The sequence below is a fragment of the Pinus tabuliformis genome, chromosome X (genome assembly GCF_031772625.1).
Source record: "Pinus tabuliformis cultivar Carrire ecotype Pingquan chromosome X, CPIR1, whole genome shotgun sequence".
NCBI lineage: Eukaryota > Viridiplantae > Streptophyta > Pinopsida > Pinales > Pinaceae > Pinus > Pinus tabuliformis.
The window spans coordinates 298,189,426-298,200,489 of record NC_142308.1 but is presented as its reverse complement, the minus strand read 5'-3'; the positions used below and the strand labels follow the sequence as shown (position 1 = coordinate 298,200,489).

Sequence of the window (11,064 nt, the reverse complement as noted above, 5' to 3'; positions counted from 1 at the left end):
AGTTTCTTTCCTTCGCATTTTCATTTGTTTCCTTCGCGTTTGGAATTGCTAAAATAATGCTAACATTAGTTCAAGGCATTAAATATGTCATGCGAATGAGCAAGGCAAATAACTAAAGAGGGATCTGTGATTTCCACATGGCTTTTTGCAGTAGCACTTGACACTCGTCACTGCCTCTGCCTCTGCTCACCTTGAGCCTTCATAAAAAAGAGACCCACTCGATAGCCCCTCCTTATGTCCATGGAAAGGCAGTTACTTGAGCACCAACGACTTGACCGAGCAGTGCACCGCCCCACCTTACCAATGAATGCATCATGCAATAATAGGTCTACACCATGCAATGTCTAAAATCCAACTTCAACAATAGCACATAGGTTCGTCACATGGCAGAGGTGTAAGGGTAGACATTCCTTCTGGTTCCATATCTAGTATATACATCGCAAAAAGGAATAATCTCACTTATTAATTTACTCCATAAGAATTCATACAAAATGATTTTCCAATAGCAAAAGACCATAAAACTTACTCCTTCCGGTAGATCTAGTGGCTGGCGTTGTTGCAACATAAGGATTTCTCTAAGGAGGCAGGTTCCGATGGTAAGTAACGGTACCTGTTATAGCTAGAGGAGGTCATGAATGATGCATATAATATTGTGTTGTTATAGTATTAAATGGAATTGATTCCTCTGCAACCCAAGTGGCTGCCTACTAATCCACTAGATGGGAACTTGGCTTAGCAGGAACTCCCATAACCCATGTGTCCATTCTACTACCTCCTTCACTATGTGTTGGTGGGTATCTGTATGGCCATGAACCCTATTTTTTTCGTCTTTTCTAACCTGAATGACAGGCGGTGCGAATCTTCGAATGTGGTTATGAATTTAGAAGCTCTCATAGGTGAAATTTCCCTTGATATGTAGAAATCAACTCATTGGAAAGGCAACAAGAATATTACTATCAAATCATCACTAAAATTAGCAGCATAGCCATCCCCTAGCGTATTCCCCTTATGTTATATGTAGCAAGCATGAAATGCATGACAAAGAAACAACATCTTTCATTAGCAAATTTCCTTCCTTCTAACTCCTCCGAACTCAATCAGGGTTGACCTTCAATATCTTCCCTCACAGTCAGAGGTGATTATATCAACATAGAAGAGATGGTGGTGTCCCAGGCGACCATGGATATTGTGCAAAGGGAAAGGTATGGGGTCGATAGGTAACTTGGAGGGGACACCTGCATCTTTTCTACTATACATCTGGTGGTTGAAAGCTTTGTTGTTGAGTCTTTGTGGGGGTGCATCCATGATCGCAGTGATATTCTTCAGAGTTGTAAAACCATGACAATAACAAAAACGACCTTTTAATGTCATATTATGCATAAATTTTCCATGGATCAAAGAAGAGGACGAATTGCCTACTACGGCTTAAATAAACCCTTCATCTTCAAACACCAAATTTGAAATCTGCCCTTGCTGCAGAGTAACTAGGGGTGCCATGGTAATAGATTTATTTTTTGTGTTTTCCATCTTGCATGTTGAGTTATGGAAAGATAGACAAGTATTAAAATCGTAGGCCCACAAAGATTTATATTTAATTAACATGTCAATCAATTACACCTGTCTTTTGTAGAAGGCTTAAGAGAATGTTGAGGGGTTGGTAGCATGACATTATGTACCTTGGCTAAACCACCTTCAATTAGTATGTATATTTAGATACTGTGATTGTTTTGAAGTATTAGACCATATTTCGATTTTGAAAAATATGTGGAGTTTGTGCACAAACTATTTATGAATGGCATGGGTATGTGCTATTGATATAGGAAGGGACCTATATCCGAAATGTTTCTTACCTATGTTGTCTCCATCGTTACACCTTGTTGCATTTTTGGACTTCCTTGGCTTGAAAAATTCACACCTTGTCCTGTAGGGGCAATGTTCAATGAAGAATGTGCTAACACCGATAACAAAGGAAAATTCAAGCAATTCCATTACTTAGAGGATTACTACAATGACCTTGCAAGCTTAATTTTCAGCACAAATGATGGTATTGTTAAAAGAATCTTCAGCTCTGCCATAGGAAAGGAGTTTCGTCAATCATTACTCATGCTTTACTTTGTTACTATTTTTATATTGGGGTTGGTCACATATGGACTTGTGCTTCAATCGGGTTTGTTTATACCAGTAATTTTCATAGGCTCTGCATATGGTCGTTCTGTTGGGTAGTCGATTTCATCCTTCACAGGAATTGATGGGGGCCTTTTTGTTGTGATCAGTGCAACCTCTTTTCTTGGTGGCCCAATGAGGATGACAATTTCATTGTGTGTCATCCATTTCGAGCTAACAAGTAACTTGTCATTTCAGCCTTTTATTGTGTTGTTTGTGTTGATAATGAAGACAACAACTGATTGCTTCAAGACAAGAACTGATTTCTTCAATGCCAGCGTGTATAATGCAATTGTGAACTTGAACGGGATTCCATTCTTGCAAGGACATCCTAAACCCTATGTGAGAAACCTAACTGCTAGTGATGTTGTTACAGGTCCATTTTTAACCTTTTCTAGAGTCAAGAAAGTTGGAAACGTCATACAGATTTTGATGAATACTAAACCAAATGGCTTCGCAGTCATACATGGACCTCTATCAGAAAAGCCATTCTTGGATGGCCTTATCCTTAGCTCATATTTGTTGGTTTTGTTGAAGAGGAAAGAGTTTCAACTTTCACAGACTCTTATTTCTGTAGACATAAAGTAGAAGTTTTCTTCTAGTGACTTTTCAAAACGAGTTTGAGGAAGAAATCTCAAGATTGAGGACATAAACAAAGTTTTGTTTCGTGGAAAGTCAAACTATCTATCCATAGAGTTAATCCCTCAATTACTTTACTCAAATCTTTACCATCATCACCAATCCACCATGCTAACACTTGAGGTATTAACTAGTTAGCTATGTCAGAAGGGATGAATTTTCTCCCATATGACTAACCTGGAATGGACTCAAACCAGGGACGTAAAATTACAAACATTGGAGAGTGGTTGGTCCTAAATACTAGGAAATTAGTAACTTCTAACCGTTCATTACAACTGGTATGAAATAATGGTGATTAGTTACTAAAACCCGGTCCTTTAGTATAATCCACTAAGGATGAACATACTATTCTTGTTTAGTTGAGAGAGATATATACAGAGAAATACTTTTTAGTAATTAAAACATGAGAATCTCCTAATATTTTCCTATTGCATATGCTCTAACATCCCAAGAATTTATCATATAAAGTCTACTTAACTTAACTTACTTATCAGAAAAGGTGTCGAAGTATGGACAATATCTAAACTCTAATCCATAACTAGCTTGTTATCCCTAAGGTATCTCTGATCAATTTATAACCAAATTTTTTTTTCCTCCTTCACTAAGACCATAAATCCATTTTTTATTCACTTACATAGATGAATTATTAGTGAGGGGTGAACTCACGATGTCTCGGGGGTTAGAACATTAACTTATATCATAAGATTCATTCAAATACAAGGATAAACCAATGAGAAACTCCTTATGTAAAGCTCTGCTACTATTTAAGAGGAGTACATCCCATACAAACTAGCAAGAGAGAATATTCTAGTCAAAATCCATAGGGTATGAAAGTCTAATTGAACTTAAACTAGTATCTACACTGGTAACATAATTTCACTTATATTCTATGGGAGACAGTAGAAAAATTGTGGCTTGATTGATGCGGGACACCAATAAAGTGTATGACAATTTCGATACCTTTTTTCCATTTGAGTTACAACTTAATATCAGGGTTTGATGCAGTGGATAGAAATTAGACCTAATACATCTAGATATGTTAGCTAAATCCTATGTTTGTGGTTATAACTCGCACTTTCTTATTGCTAAATTTATTCCAGAGAATTCTCCCTATATTAATGATCACCTGTGTTGGCTTCTAGTATGGTGTTTACAAACAACGACATCCAGATCATTTCTACTCAATAAAAATATCAAAATGATGAAATTAAGATATCTATATTATACAAATTGTTAGCATCACAGTCTTCTAATTACATAACAAATAAATGATAAACCTTGGTCCTATAATTACTCATAAGAAACATTCTTTATTCAACACCGCTACCACTCTATTGCTTTAGTATTCTAGAATAGATCCTTTTATTAACCCTTAATAGTGTAATGTATTGTTCAATTGTGACGCACTCATATCTAGATGGCTACTTCCAAGCCCACATCAACAGCTGAAACATTAGCCATCATGAATGAAAATATGTTGGGCATTTTGCCAATGTTTTGTTTCATCTGCCAAACAGGATGGGCCCAACACAACACCAAATCGTTAAGGTATTTTCACTAAAAAATATATACTATATCACAAAGTGTTAATATAGTGTATAAGATATAAGCAACTAAAGTGAATATAACAAGATGTTTCCAACTAGAATAAAGACATATCCAATGATAACAGGTTTCCTAGGTTCAATTCAATTGTACCTAGGTTTCATTATTGTGGGAGATAGTTCTACTAAGATATATTTCTTTGTCTACCAGCTATATCTAAGCTTGATAGGAATTTATCCACTGATCACCATTTATCCCACACTCCTTTTACAATGATAGGTTCGATCTATTCATCATAATCTAATGTTGAATAGCCCACTTAGATTTGGGTCTAATAAATAAAACAAGATTTTGATAATATGAACTAGCTAACCCATTATGAAATAGGTAGACAAGCCAATGGGTCTTCTATTAAGGGCCAAATGTTTATTAGATCTCTTTCACTCTTGGTTCTTGGTTCAACTTTCCTTACTGTAATTTTTGCTATTGCTATGAATATCAGACAATCAATTTTCACCCTTCACTGCTCATCTGCTTCAAAGGGCTACTGAGAGATATCGGTTCATCAAAATCTATAAGTGGTTTGACCCATTGGATACTTATCTTATTGGTTTTTCACCTTTTTCCTATTAATAACTAGCTCTCCTCATTTAATCCTTTATGACCATATTTCGATTTTGAAAAAAATGTGGAGTTTGTGCCCAAAATTTTCATGAATGGCATGGGTGTGTGTTATTGATATAGGAAGGGGCCTATATCCAAAATGCTTCTTGCCTGTGTTGTCTCCATCTTTACATCTTGTTGCATTTTTGGACTTCCTTGGCTTACAAAATGCACACCTTTTACTGCAGGAGTAATGTTCAATGAAGAATGTCCTAACACTGATAACAAAGGAAACTTCAAGGGATTCCATTGTTTAGAGGTTTACTACAATGACCTTGCAAGATTGATTTTCAACACAAATGATGGTATTGTTAAAGTCATATTCAACTCTTCCACAGGAAAGGAGTTTTGTCAATCATCACTGTGCTTTACTTTGTTACTATTTTTACATCGGGACTAGTCACATATGGACATGCATTTCCATCGGGTCCATTCATACCATTAATTTTGATAGGATATACATATGGTCATTCTGTTGGGGAGTTGATTGCATCCTTCACAGGAATTGATGGGGGCCTTTGTGTTGTGCTCAGTGTAACCCTTTTCTTGGGGTCTCAATGAGGATGACAGTTTCATTGCCTGTCATCCTTTTGGAACTAACATATAACTTGTCATTTCTACATTTTATTATGTTGTTTGTGTTGATAACGAAGACAACAACTAATTTCTTCAAGACAACAACCGATTTCTTCAACGCCAGCATGTATAATGCAATTGTGCTCTTGAAGGGTATTCTATTCTTGGAAGGACATCCTAAATCCTATGTGAGAAACTGAACTACTAGTGATGTTGTTACAGGTCCATTGTTAACCTTTTCTAGAGTTGAGAAAGTTGGAAACGTTGTACAGATTTTGATGAAAACTAAATCCAATGGCTTTGCATTCATAGATGGACCTCTATCAGAAAAACTAGTCTTGGATGGCCTTATCCTTAGCTCATATTTTCTGGTTTTGTTGAAGAGGAAAGAGTTTCAGCTTTCACAGGTGTTGTTTCTGCGGACATAAAGTAGAAGTTTTCTTCTAGTGACTTTTCAAAATGCGTTTGAGGAAGAGATCTCAATATTTAGGACATAAACAAAGATCTTTTTCATGGAATGTCAAATTATCTGTCCAGAGAGTTAATCCCTTAGTTAATTTACTCGAAGCTTTACCATCATCACCGATCCACCATGCTAACACTTGAGGTATTAACCAGTTAGGTATGTCGGCAAGGATGGCTTTTCTCCCATATGACTGGCCTAGAATGGACTCAAAATAGGGACGTAAAATTAAAAACATTGCAGAGTGGTTGGTCCTAAATGCTAGGAAATGAGTAACGTCTAACGATTTATTACAACTGTTACGAGATAATGGTGGTTTAGTTACTAAAAGTTGATCCTTTAGGATAATCCACTGAGGATGAACATACTACTCTTGTTTAGTTGAGAGAGATATATACAGAGAAATAATTTTTAGTAACTAAAACATGGGCATCTCCTAATATTTTCCTATTGCGTATGCTCTAATATCCCAAGAATTTATCATATAAAGTCTACTTAACTTAACTTACTTATCAGAAAAGGTGTCGAACTATGGACAATATCTGAACTCTAATCCACAACCAGCCTGTTATCCCTATGGTATCTTTGATCAATTTATAACCAACTTTATTATTCCTCCTTCACTAGGACCATAACTCCCTTTTCTTTTCAGTTACATGATGTCATGGGATTAGAACATTAACTTATAGGATAATATGCGTCCAAATACAAGGAGAAAACAATGAGAAACACCTTATGTAAAGATCTGCAACTATTTAAGAGGAGTACACCCCATACAAATTAGCAAGAGAGAATATTCTAGTCAAAATCCATAGGGTATGACCGTCTAACTGAGCTTAAACTAGTATCTACACTGGTAAGATAATTTCACTTATATTCTATGGGAGACAATAGAAAAATTGTGGCTTGATTCATGCGGGACACCAATAAAGTGTATGATAATTTTGCTACCTTTCTTCCGTTCGAGTTAAAACTTAATATCAGGGTTTGATGTCATGGATAGGAATTAGACCTAATACATCTAGATATGTTAGCTAAATCCTATGTTTGTGGTTATAACTCGCTCTTTCCTATTGCTAAATTTATTCTAGAGAATTCTCCCTATATTAATGATCACCTGTGCTGGTTTGTAGTATGGTGTTTACAAACAACGACATCCAGATCATTTCTGCTTAATAAAAATATCAAAATTATGAAATTAAGATATCTATATTATACAGATTGTTAACATCATAGTCTTCTGATTATAGAACAAATAAATGATAAACCTTAATCCTATAACTACTCATAAGAATCATTCTTTATTCAACATTGTTACCACTTTATTGCTTTGGTATTCTAGAATATATCCTTTTATTAACCCTTAACAATGTAATATATTGTTCAGTTGTGACACACTCATATCTAGATGGCTACTTCCAAGCCCACATCAACAGCTACAACATTAGCCATCATGAATGAAAATATGTTGGGCATTTTTCCAATGTTTTGTTTCCTCTGCCAAACACGATGGGCCTAACACAACACCAAATTGTTAAGGTATTTTTCACTAAAACATCTATACTATATCAATGACTATTAATATAGTTTATAAGATATAAGAAAATAAAGTGAATATAACAAGATGTTTCCAACTAGACTAAAGACCTATCCAACGATAACATGTTTCCTAGGTTCAATTCAATTGTACCTTGGTTTCATTATTGTGGCAGATAGTTCTACTAAGATATATTTCGCTATCTTCCAGCTATATCTAAGTGGGATATGAATTTCTCCACTAATCACCATTTATCCCACACTATTTTTACAATGATAGGTTCGATCTATTCCTTATAATCTAATGGTGACTAGCCCACTTAGATTCAGGTCTAATGAATAAAACAAGATTTTGATAATATGAACTAGCTAACCCATTCTGCAATAGGTAGACAAGCCATTGTGTCTTCTATTAAGGGCCAAATTTCTATTAGATATCTTTCACTCTTGGTTTTTGGTTCAAATTTCCCTTACAATACTTTTCACTATTGCTGTGAATATGAAATAATCGATTTTCTCCCTTCACTACTCATCTGCATCAAAGGGCTACTAAGAGATATCGGTTCAAAATTTATAAGTGGTTTGAACCATTGGATACTTATCTTATTGGTTTGTCACCTTTCTCCTGTTAATAACTAGTTCTCCTCATTTAATCCTTTATTACCATATTTCGATTTTGAAAAAAATGTGGAGTTTGTGCACAGAATTTTCATGAATGGCATGGATGTGTGTTATTGATACAGGAAGGGACCTATATCCAAAATGCTTCTTGCCTGTGTTGTATCCATATTTACATCTTGTTTCATTTTTCAACTTCCTTAGCTTGCAAAATGCACACCTTGTCCTGTAGGAGTAATGTTCAATGAAGAATTTTCTAACACTCATAACAAAGGAAACTTCAAGTGATTCCATTGTTTAGAGGTTTACTACAATGACCTTGCAAGATTGATTTTCAACACAAATGATGGTAATGTTAAAATCATCTTCAACTCTTCCACAGGAAAGGAGTTTTGTCAATGATCGCTTGTGCTTTACTTTGTTACTATTTTTACATTGGGACTAGTCACATATGGATGTGTGCTTCCATCTAGTCAATTCATACCAGTAATTTTGATAGGATCTACATATAGTCATTCTGTTGGGGAGTTGATTGCATCCTTCATAGGAATTGGTGGGGGCCTTTTTTTTGTGCTCAGTGTAGCCTCTTTGCTTGGAGGCTCAATGAGGATGACAACTTCATTGTGTGCCATCCTTTTGGAACTAACAAATAACTTGTCATTTCTACATTTTATTATGTTGTTTGTGTTGATAACGAAGACAACAACTGATTTCTTCAAGACAACAACCGATTTCTTCAATGCTGATGTGTATAATATTATTGTGCACCTGAAGGGGATTCCATTCTTGGAAGGACATCCTAAACCCTATATGAGAAACTTGACTGCTAGTGATGTTGTTACAGGTCCAATGTTAACCTTTTCTAGAGTCGAGAAAGTTGGAAACATCATACATATTTTGATGAATACTAAACACCATGACTTCCCAGTCATAGATGGACCTCTAGCAGAAAAAACTAGTCTTGTACAGCCTTATCCTTCGGTCACATTTGTTGGTTTCGCTGAAGGGGAAAGAGTTTCAGCTTTCACGGACTATTGTTTTTGTAGACATAAAGCATAAGTTTTCTTTTGGTGACTTTGCAAAACAAGGTTGTGGAAGAGATCTCAAGATTGAGGACATAAACATAAGTGTAGAGGAATGGGAAATGTATATTGATTTACATCCATTTTGCAATACCTCACCATACACTGTTGTGGAGACCTTGTCATTGACAAGGATATTTTCCTTTTTCGGCAAGTAGGCTTGAGGAATCTCCGCGTGGTGCCTAAAGATGTAGGGGTAAGTGTTCACACACAAAATTACTTGAAATTTTGTAGTCTTGATCATTCATCCCTTTCGTTGATAGTATCAAATGATTTCACCTAATTTAGCCATCTTTTACAGTAAGACCATTGTATAGTGTAATGACAAATCTATAAGGCCTCCATACTATCACACACTAAGCATTACAACCTTCTTTGGGTTTGAATTCATAAGATATAAATTTGTCAAACTTATTCCACATTTGGATATTTTGTGGTGCTTCTCATTCTCATTTTCTTGCTTTTTCATAGAGCTTCAATTGCTCAGATACTAACACGGAATGACTTTATGGCAACACATATTTTTGATCCCCATCCTTATCTTGAAGAAGGAAAACCAAAATCACTGGTATCGTAGCCATATCCATTAAAATAAGTACGTACTTACAACTATAAAGATCGAAGAGTTTCCAGAGAAAATGTGAGTGTACTATGAATATTTTGCGGGATTAATTTTCAATAATTTATCCTGTTATACCCCACGAGTTATTTTGTGCTTCCTAAGTGCCACTTTTGGTTTTTTGGGTCATACTGTGAGTAGATATTTCTTGTTTTATTTTAATGTTTACTTTATTTGTCTTTAATATCTTGTTGTCTACTTATTTTTAAAGTAGGTTGTGGTTTTTTCTTTACATTCAATACCCTTTGTGGCCTACTCCATACTGAAATTTTTATTTCAATTTAGAATTTCCTACGTCATTCAATAATGATGCCTATGGTTTTTGTTTTATATCCTCCAGACTTAGCCTTGTGCCTTGTCTACTACCTTTTTTCACCTTTTGGAGTTGGTCCATATTCTTATCAAACAACCTTTTTGAGAAATTCTTAGTCAAATATTGTGGCTATACTATTGAAGATGGCTTAATTTCTGTATGGTCTAGGATAAATGTAACTTTAAATTCTGTTCTACATATTTTTATTTTTATAACTCGATTTCTAGTTTTTTGTCATTGGTTCATATTATTTATGAAACCATCTACCATTTCTCTAGCTAGTGAACCTTTTATAGCCGAATCAATATTGTTCAGATGGTGGTGTATTTCTATACTCCATATTTTTTACTGGAGACAAAAACCCTGATTCTATTTCCCTAATAGCTCGTCTTTTGGTTTTGTTGTATTACTGTTGTTTTCTACAATGAAAAATTATGTCTCCTATGTGACCTGTTTTGCATATCTAAATTTCATTGCACTTCACTATAAAATACCGTGATGGAATTTGGAATAGACCAACATATCTAAACATTATGTGAGTCTACTATATCAAACTCAATAAAGTGTCAGCTTAAACCATCACAAATTGAAGCTTAAAAGCTAAATATTGCACTTATAAAGGACTCCGAGGCACACACTTTATCTAATGGAATTGTGCTTGATGTAACACCATTTCTACTATGTCAATGCATTATGTATCTTTGTTTACATGTTACACCTTCTGAAGCAACACTGTATGTGGAAGCAATTGTTTTCCTCCTATAATAGTTGTATCAACATTAGTTCATTTTCAAAATCCTTTGAAATTCTTTAAAATGGTTAGTTCATTGTCAAAATCATTTGAAAT

General features: G+C 35.0%; 1 pseudogene; it reads left to right on the top strand.

Moving 5' to 3' along the window:
- Nucleotides 1-4,219: 4,219 nt before the first annotated feature.
- On the top strand, nucleotides 4,220-9,789 carry LOC149139575 (putative chloride channel-like protein CLC-g; annotated as a pseudogene).
- The last annotated feature ends 1,275 nt before the right edge of the window (nucleotides 9,790-11,064 follow it).